Source organism: Salmo trutta, chromosome 10, assembly GCF_901001165.1.
Source record: "Salmo trutta chromosome 10, fSalTru1.1, whole genome shotgun sequence".
NCBI lineage: Eukaryota > Metazoa > Chordata > Actinopteri > Salmoniformes > Salmonidae > Salmo > Salmo trutta.
In genome coordinates, this window is record NC_042966.1 from 25,694,267 (window position 1) to 25,702,987 (window position 8,721).

Consider the following 8,721-nt stretch of genomic DNA (forward strand, 5'->3'; position numbering starts at 1 on the left):
ATTTCTGCTGTTTTAACAGCTGAAGATGTGTGGGGGGAGGGGGGGATGAATCAGGGAATGACGAGAGCAACGAGACCTATCATGCTTTGTGTGACTGTCTCAGCGGTCTTAGACCACTCACTGATGAGAGAGATCGTGGACTGTTTCTCAGAATTCAAAATGGATCCAGGGGCTCTAAGAGCGGTTATTGTGTCATTGTTGGCTATCATGGATTTTGTTTTAAATATATGCAGCTGTTTTATCCCCAGTGACTGACAGTGCTGTAAACCTACAGCAGCTAGGAAACATGGCCATGTATACTGTATGTGGATTTTTTCATTTTTTTATAGTGAAATGTATTTACCCTCCATCCAATTTCAGAAACCCTACCAACGATGGTGACCTCAAACATCTGCTGCTGAAATGGGTCATCATTGTTTCCCGACAATACTCCCTATGACAACTACATAAAAACACAACTGGTGTAATGTTTGCTTTGTTTTTTTATACAACACTTGTGTCAACATGATAGGAATCACAGACAGAGAGCTGTGAAATATCTGAGCCTGGCTACCCATTGGCCCTCCAAAAACAGGGGCTGCAGCTCAAATGGCACCATATTCCCTATATAGTACTGAACTACTTTTGACCAAAGACCTTTGGGCTAACTACTGCTGGTTACATCTTAAAACTCCCTATCCACCAGACCTTGTCCCAAACAACAAACCAGGTTGTAGCTGTAGTTTCACTTCTAAATGATCACTAACCTTGAGCCTCAGACATGCCATCCTCTTACACACACTCAGATTGGGACGGGACTAATGGACGTTTTTATCAGCCCACTCCTCAGAGCCTGACTCAGGCACTTAATCCTCGTTTAACAAGCAATTAGCGGTGAGCTCATGTCAACTACAGATGTTTGCTCTCCTGCAGCCCCTGATAACACCAGGGTCTTTCTCTGGCGCGTCGGGGCAGGGGCTGGAGAGGAGCGGCAGAGCCTGATAAGGCAGAGGAGAGCACAGCCTAACCTTGTGTCCTACACACATACCCACGTCACACACTAATCTCTACGGTTTGGCCCCAAATGGCACCCTATTCCGTATGCAGTATACTACTTTTAAACCGGGGCCCATTAAAACTAGCTACACTACATAGGGAATAGGGTTCCATTTGGGATGTAGACAACATTTCTAGAGTGGGCATTCCACAGCAGACTCCGTAATAAAAAAAAAAAGCACCATTGTTGCTTTTCGTTACTAAACATTTGGGAGTAAACAGTGTTGCTTCACTCTGTCTTTAGGGTAAGTGGATGAATCCTTGAGTCTGGGTCAGACAGGGCACCAGATGACAGGGAAGCATTATGTAGATGATTGTCGAAGACTTGGCAAAAAGACTCAAAGATCAAACCCCTCTGAACCCCTTACTTTAAACTGAATGATGATATGTGTGATTGATGTGGCCCCTCCACTTGGCCCCCAGGAGGTTATCTGCTACACACACTGTCTCACAGCGAAGGAATTTTACCTCAATTGTCTCTCTAACCCAATCATCTACCCTTATTTTTTCATTCTGACGACAACTGTCTGACTTGCAGCAGCCTATTCAAAAAAGATTGAAGAGGTGCATAGCATTTGCAGCCTAATGCATAGCAGGGCTTGTGAATATCTTGACACACCAGTACACAGAATATACAGTGCAAAAAAGGTATGCATAGTTAGCAGACTGATTCAGTTGACTTACTTCTGCTATCGCCTCCATAAACTTTATTTTTTCCTGGCAATTACTCACTTTCTCTAATTCGAGTTAGCTACCATGGTGCGATTTTGTTCAACACTGAAAACATTGAACCTCTAATCCTTTGTCGGGTGCCCAGGCTGCAGCTCTGGGCCACTTGGTTAGTTTTGTTCTGCTTCCCTGGTGCATGAAGAACCTCTGTAGTCTTGTGTTACAATTAATGTCTTGTTTCTGTTAGGGGGCAGGAAACCGAGTCAAAGTTTGCTTACCCAAAACCTTTCCTGTGTGAATTGGCCACTTGTTTCAGGTTGCTGGTTGCTTACCCCCCAGCCACCAAATGTCCAACTGGCCCCAAATAGGGAGGTTTTATGCAGGTGACCTTTAACCTTCACCACTGTGTCCCAAATTGCATCATATTCCCTATATTTAGGGTTTAATAATCCCTATGTAATGCACTGTAAAAGGCAATAGGGTGCCATTTGTGACGCGGGCTCCCTATTTATGTCTCGGAAAATAGTGGAATTATGACACTTAACACTGTCTGTCTCCTGCAGATGTCTGGGGTAGCTTGGCTATAACTGGGAGCTATTGAGACCACAGGACAATCCCTGGGCTGGCAGCCCTTTTCTATGGTTTAATAGTAGTAGTGGCACACATTGGAACACATTCACATTGACATCTCATGAAAATGTAATAACTGGATTTTAAATAGCTTGTAAAACATATGTTACTTAACCATTATCAGCATCTTGACAGCATGAATAATGCTATTGTAATTCCCTTGCCGTTGCTTTTGTTACTTCATGTTTTGGTTACACTGGGATTGGAAATCATGTTTTGTTGTTACGGTCTATCGACAGCCCTCAATAGAGTACAACTCGGACTAAAGCAGAATATATAGCCTGGTCCCAGATATGTTTGTGCTGTTTGGCATAACAATGACCATAAGAGTTGACTATTCAGCACAAACAGATCTGGGACCAGGCTAAGCACGGTCCGTAGTGGATGAAGAGCCATGCTGTTCTGTCCTGTTCCTCTCCATTTCAGTACAAAACTCCCAGATCGACAGTAAACTCTGATAGTAACTGGACGTACAGGGAGACAGTGGGTTGACAGTGAAAACACAGGGATTTATTTGGAACTAATGACACGGTGCAGTGTAGGGCTGGTCCTGGTAAATCATTTATAACTGGCATGTGCATTATTAAATCTGCTTACATATAAATTCTACACACAGCCATGATGGTGATATGTGAAGCAAGGGCGACCTCTAGAGACAAACAGTTAAAACTGTCCCCAAATGGCACATAGGGCTGAGAGGGAGAGACTGGGAGAGGGAGATGCGTTAGCTGGGTTTGTTTTATTTTGGAGATGAGTCATGCCTTTCATTTGATGTACAGTGATAAGTAAGAGAGTATGAGAGAGACCTCGGTGCTCGGTGGAGAGAACAACTGTGCCCTATCACCTCTGACTGGTGGGAGGCTGAGCCACTTTCGCTACTAATATATACAACCAATCAAATGGAGCCACTCTTATACACAACCAATCACCGGCTCCCAGCACCCTTTCTGATCACCCCCCCCCCCCCCCCCCCCCCTGATGTGTGGTCAGTGGTTTCTCTTTCACCTCCCACTCTTGTAGGCTAAATCAAGAGCCCTGGCCTGGGATGGAAAATAGTTATACCACAAAAACACAACCAGTCCATTTTATTTATTTTTATTTTACTAGGCAAGTCAGTTAAGAACAAATTTTTTATTTCAATGAAAGCCTAGGAACAGTGGGTTAACTGCCTTGTTCAGGGGCAGAACGACAGATTTTTACCTTGTCAGCTTGTGATCTTGCAACCTTTTGGTTACTAGTCCAATGCTCTATCCACTAGGCTACCTGCTGCCCCCATCACTGACTGGTTAGCCAATCAATGAGCAACCAGCCAATCAGATCTCCCTCTTATCCATTTGGCTTGGCTGGTTCTTAATCCGTTCCATATGGTGGTGGTGGTGTTACCGTTAATTGCTTCCTCCTCGTTGTGGTTGGATCCCCTTACACCTGTGATCTTTATCTGAGAATGAGGTCAGTAGCCCAGGCAAAGCAGGCCGGTCTGATTTCCACACACTGGGTGTACACTGAGCTTTGCACTCACACACAAGCACGCACAAGGACACTAACACAAACATACAAAAACACTCACTCCTAAGGAACGGGGAAGGATGGAAACATTGCTCTGTTCCAACGAGGCTTGGCTGTTTGGGTTATTCTATTCAGGGATTAGAGTGCTTGACTGATTGGCATGTCCACCATAGCCTTATATTGAGCTCAAATTCTCCAAATAGATCCAAATGTAAAGCTCTGATCCCATCCATGTGATGATGTCATTGCTGTTATCAGTCCCTGGTGGTTTTGATTCTGAATAGATATCTCTCTGTCTCAGAGCTTACCTTTCAAGTTTACTAAGTTTCCTTTATTAGTTAACGCTAACCTTAACCCTTGGCAAATGGGTCCCTGGGATATGATACAAAGGCTACCTCTTTAGAACAATCTGTCACTGTAGTCCATAGCTTGTAATCAATAACGTCATAAAAGGCCCAAACCGCAGCTATTTTTTTACCTACTTTGCAGCAGTGTTTAATCAATGGCTATTCTTGTCAGAAGTTTGATATGGTTGTCAATTCAATTTTTTGTTAGTATCAGTGTTAGTATGTGTGATGTCTGTCTGCACAGCCTCGGGGCAGGTTAGACTACTGTCTGAGTGTCATGCAAATAGCCTACAACTTCAGATCTTGATCGTGTCAACCATGTCCTGAACCATGACAGACAGGCACTCGCTAAGTACCCTTAGTCCTAGAGTTCAAATCTGCCACCGAAACAGCATGAAAAATAAGAAAATTGATTTGACAAATTAACTATAGGGAATGCAAATATCTGCCTATATCGCTGAGTCTATGCAGATGCAAAACCATGCAGATTATGTCATGGGGTCAACAAGGTCCTATTCCAAAAAGTCTCTTTGTATCCTCTGGCCCACCCTCCACCCGCATAACCTCCCATAGATCTATGGGTAACTGTCCTTTCTTTAAAGCTTTACCCCCCTGTCCTCCTCTACTCCAACCTCCAACACCCCCTCCCCCTTACATCACCCCACCCCTAGGCCAACTCTAGGGAGGAGAAGGTCTCTGGGCATTCCACCATCCATGAAGACTTTCTCTTCTCTACCTTTACTTTGATTTCACGCTCGTTATTTCCCCGTGGCTCTGGTGACCCCAGACAAGGGCTTCCATACCTGGGGGAACAATGGAGGTTTGAACTGCCTGATCGGGCTAAGCTGGAAAGGGGAACAGGGGGTGTTTTGTCCTCTTGCTACCTCACACAGCCGGTGCCCGGGGAGAAAAGGGAAAGGGGGAAGACGCATTGCCGTAAAACCCCAATTTTCTGCAGATTAAATCAAATTAGCAGCAGGGCTGCCTCTGAATGAGGATCATCTCTGAAGGGGGTGTCTTCTCTTCTCCTGCCGCTATCCTCTCTACCTCTTTCTCCTCCCTTTGCTATAGTTTCCAGCTGTTCTGCTGCTGTAGTCAAAGGGAGAGTCCAACCTTCCCTCCCCAAATCTCCTCCTCCTCTACCCTTTAATGATGCCCCAAAAGCACCAGGGCCAGAGGGCAGGTGGCAGATTGAATGGCTTTGGTTCGTTGGAAAGGACAATTCAACCAACTGGTCTCGTTCTAATGACCTCATAGCTCCTCACTCAGGCATCAGAGAGAGAGGGCCGTGATTGAACTTTGAGAGCAGTGAAGTGCACAGTAAACTTGTACCAGGTATCTGCTTACAATCTCTGGAGGCGGAATTTTCTTAGACAATAAAGGGTTTTTGAAGAGGGGGATTTCTGTAGGCTACTAACATAATGCTAAAGTCATAGCTTAATACCCGTGCTGTGGGTTTTGTCCAGAGGCGGGCGCCTCCTCTTGACAACTCTTCACTCCAACGCTTCGCTTGAAATTTGCATCAAGTAGAGCAGAGCACAATTGTTTCTACTGCTACGCTATTAGGGTTTGCGCTGATCACTTTCCTCAATAAGCTTGTTGACCAATCAGGACCGGAATATGACTGCACGTCACATAATCATTTTTTATTTCTTTATTTATTTCACCTTTATTTAACCAGGTAGGCAAGTTGAGAACAAGTTCTCATTTACAATTGCGACCTGGCCAAGATAAAGCAAAGCAGTTCGACAACATACAACAACACAGAGTTACACATGGAATAAAACAACATACAATCAATGATGCAGTAGAAAAAAATAAGACTATATACAATGTGAGCAAATGATGTGAGATAAGGGAGGTAAAGGCAAAAAATGCCATGGTGGCAAAGTAAATAAAGTATAGCAAGAAAAACACTGGAATGGTAGATTTGTAGTTTGAAGAAAGTTCAAAGTTAAAATATAAATAATATGGTGCAAAGGAGCAAAATAAATAAAATAAATAAATACAGTAGGGGAAGAGGTAGTAGTTTGGGCTAAATTATAGATGGGCTATGTACAGGTGCAGTGATCTGTGAGCTGCTCTGACAGCTGGTGCTTAAAGCTAGTGAGGGAGATAAGTGTTTCCAGTTTCATAGATTTTTGTAGTTCGTTCCAGTCATTGGCAGCAGAGAACTGGAAGGAGAGACGACCAAAGGAGGAGTTGGCTTTAGGGGTGACCAGAGAGATATACCTGCTGGAGCGCGTGCTACAGGTGGGTGCTGCTATGGTGACCAGTGAGCGGAGATAAGGAGGGACTTTACCTAGCAGGGTCTTGTAGATGACCTGGAGCCAATGTGTTTGGCGACGATTATGAAGCGAAGGCCAGCCAACGAGAGCGTACAGGTCGCAGTGGTGGGTAGTATATGGGGCTTTGGTGACAAAACGGATGGCACTGTGATAGACTGCATCCAGCTTGTTGAGTAGGGTATTGGAGGCTATTTTGTAAATGACATCGCCGAAGTCGAGGATTGGTAGGATGGTCAGTTTTACGAGGGTATGTTTGGCAGTATGAGTGAAGGATGCTTTGTTGCGAAATAGGAAGCCAATTCTAGATTTCACTTTGGATTGGAGATGATTGATGTGAGTCTGGAAGGAGAGTTTACAGTCTAACCAGACACCTAGGTATTTGTAGTTGTCCACAAATTCTAAGTTAGAACCGTCCAGAGAAGTTATGCTGGACGGGCGGGCAGGTGCAGGCAGCGATCGGTTGAAGAGCATGCATTTAGTTTTACTTGTGTTTAGGAGCAGTTGGAGACCACGGAAGGAGAGTTGAATGGCATTAAAGCTCGTCTGGAGGGTTGTTAACACAGTGTCCAAAGAAGGGCCAGAAGTATACAGAATGGTGTCGTCTGCGTAGAGGTGGATCAGAGATTCACCAGCAGCAAGAGCGACATCATTTATGTATACAGAGAAAAGAGTTGGCCCAAGAATTGAACCCTGTGGTACCCCCATAGAGACTGCCAGAGGTCCATTTAACGCGTTCATACATTTTTTACGTAGTTATTACACATTGATTAGCTAGCTAACTATATAGCTGGGTGTTATCTTCTAAAATAACCCTAATTTATAAGACAGTTCTTATTTGATTAATGGTGGTCGGAACCCATCAATGTGAAGCTAGCCACAATAAGGATTAGCCACAATAGTGGACTTTGCGGTTAGCCTTCAAAATAAAAGTATGTCATTGACAGTGACACAAATTAATACAAATAGTAGAATTATGCCATAATTGAATAGATCATGCTAAACGAGGTTGGAATGTTGTTATATAAAATCAACAAAAGAAGATAATTTGTCAATTTGACAAAAATCTGTTGAAATTACATTGGATGTATTATACATGAATATTGCATTGGGGGCATAGGTATTTAACTTTCCAGCCTTACCTATGGATTGTGGATCAATGACATGGGGTATCAGTCTACTCAGCGACACACAGAGAACATTAGCGTCGTAGCTCTTATTGCGGGACTCTGAAACAACTGTGAATTGAGCCACATGTGTAGGGTCTTCCCTGTGGCTCAGTTGGTAGAGCATGGTGTGTGCAACGCCAGGGTTGTGGGTTTGATTCCCACGGGGGGCCAGTACAAAAAAATATATATATTTAATGCATGAAATGTATGCATTCACTACTGTAAGTCGCACTGGATAAGAGCGTCTGCTAAATGACTAAAATAAAAATGTTAATGTATTGAACACTATTCCTGAGGAAAAACAATACTGAGTGGATGTTTTGGAGTCTGATAACTCCGAGGAAGACTTTGGGAAAAAATATATTGGGTATTGAGTAGACTGATACCCCATTTCATTGATCCCCAATCCTTAGGTAAAGATGTGCAGTGCAATGTGAATGTCAATACACACAATAGACTGGGAAGGTGATTTCAAACAGTCACAGTCCCGCAATAAGAGCTACAACGCTAACATTAGCGTAAACTCTTCACAGTTGTGTTCTGTGGGTGTCACCGAGAGAGTGATACCCCATTTCATTGCTTCACATTCCAACCCTGTTTAACATTATCTAGTCTAAATATGGCATGATTCCACCAATTGTAACCTTCTGCATCACTTTCAAATAGGTACTTTTATTTTGAAGGCAAACCGCAAATTCCACTATTGTGCCTAAGCCTTATTGTGGCTAGCTTCACAACATGTAACCCGGTCAGGTCGAGCCTCCCTAGCCATAGGAAGCTAGCTGGCTGCTTATAACGTTAGCTTTGGGCAACAGGGTTATGTAGCTGGCTAGCTATTTATTTTCATGAACTACTACCTAGCTAATACTTACTCACGGGGATTCCTAAATCATTGCAAAGAATAATGAAAATGACTGCAGTTTTTACTGGTCAATATTTTCAGGCTGGTTGTATCGGTGCTAGCTAGGTACCAAGCTAAAGCTAGCTAGCTACCCCAGAAGTTGCGGTCGAACAAATAATGCTTTATTACCAATGCGGCATTGTAAACACATCATTCGTGGCCGGTGTTTGCTTGTTTGC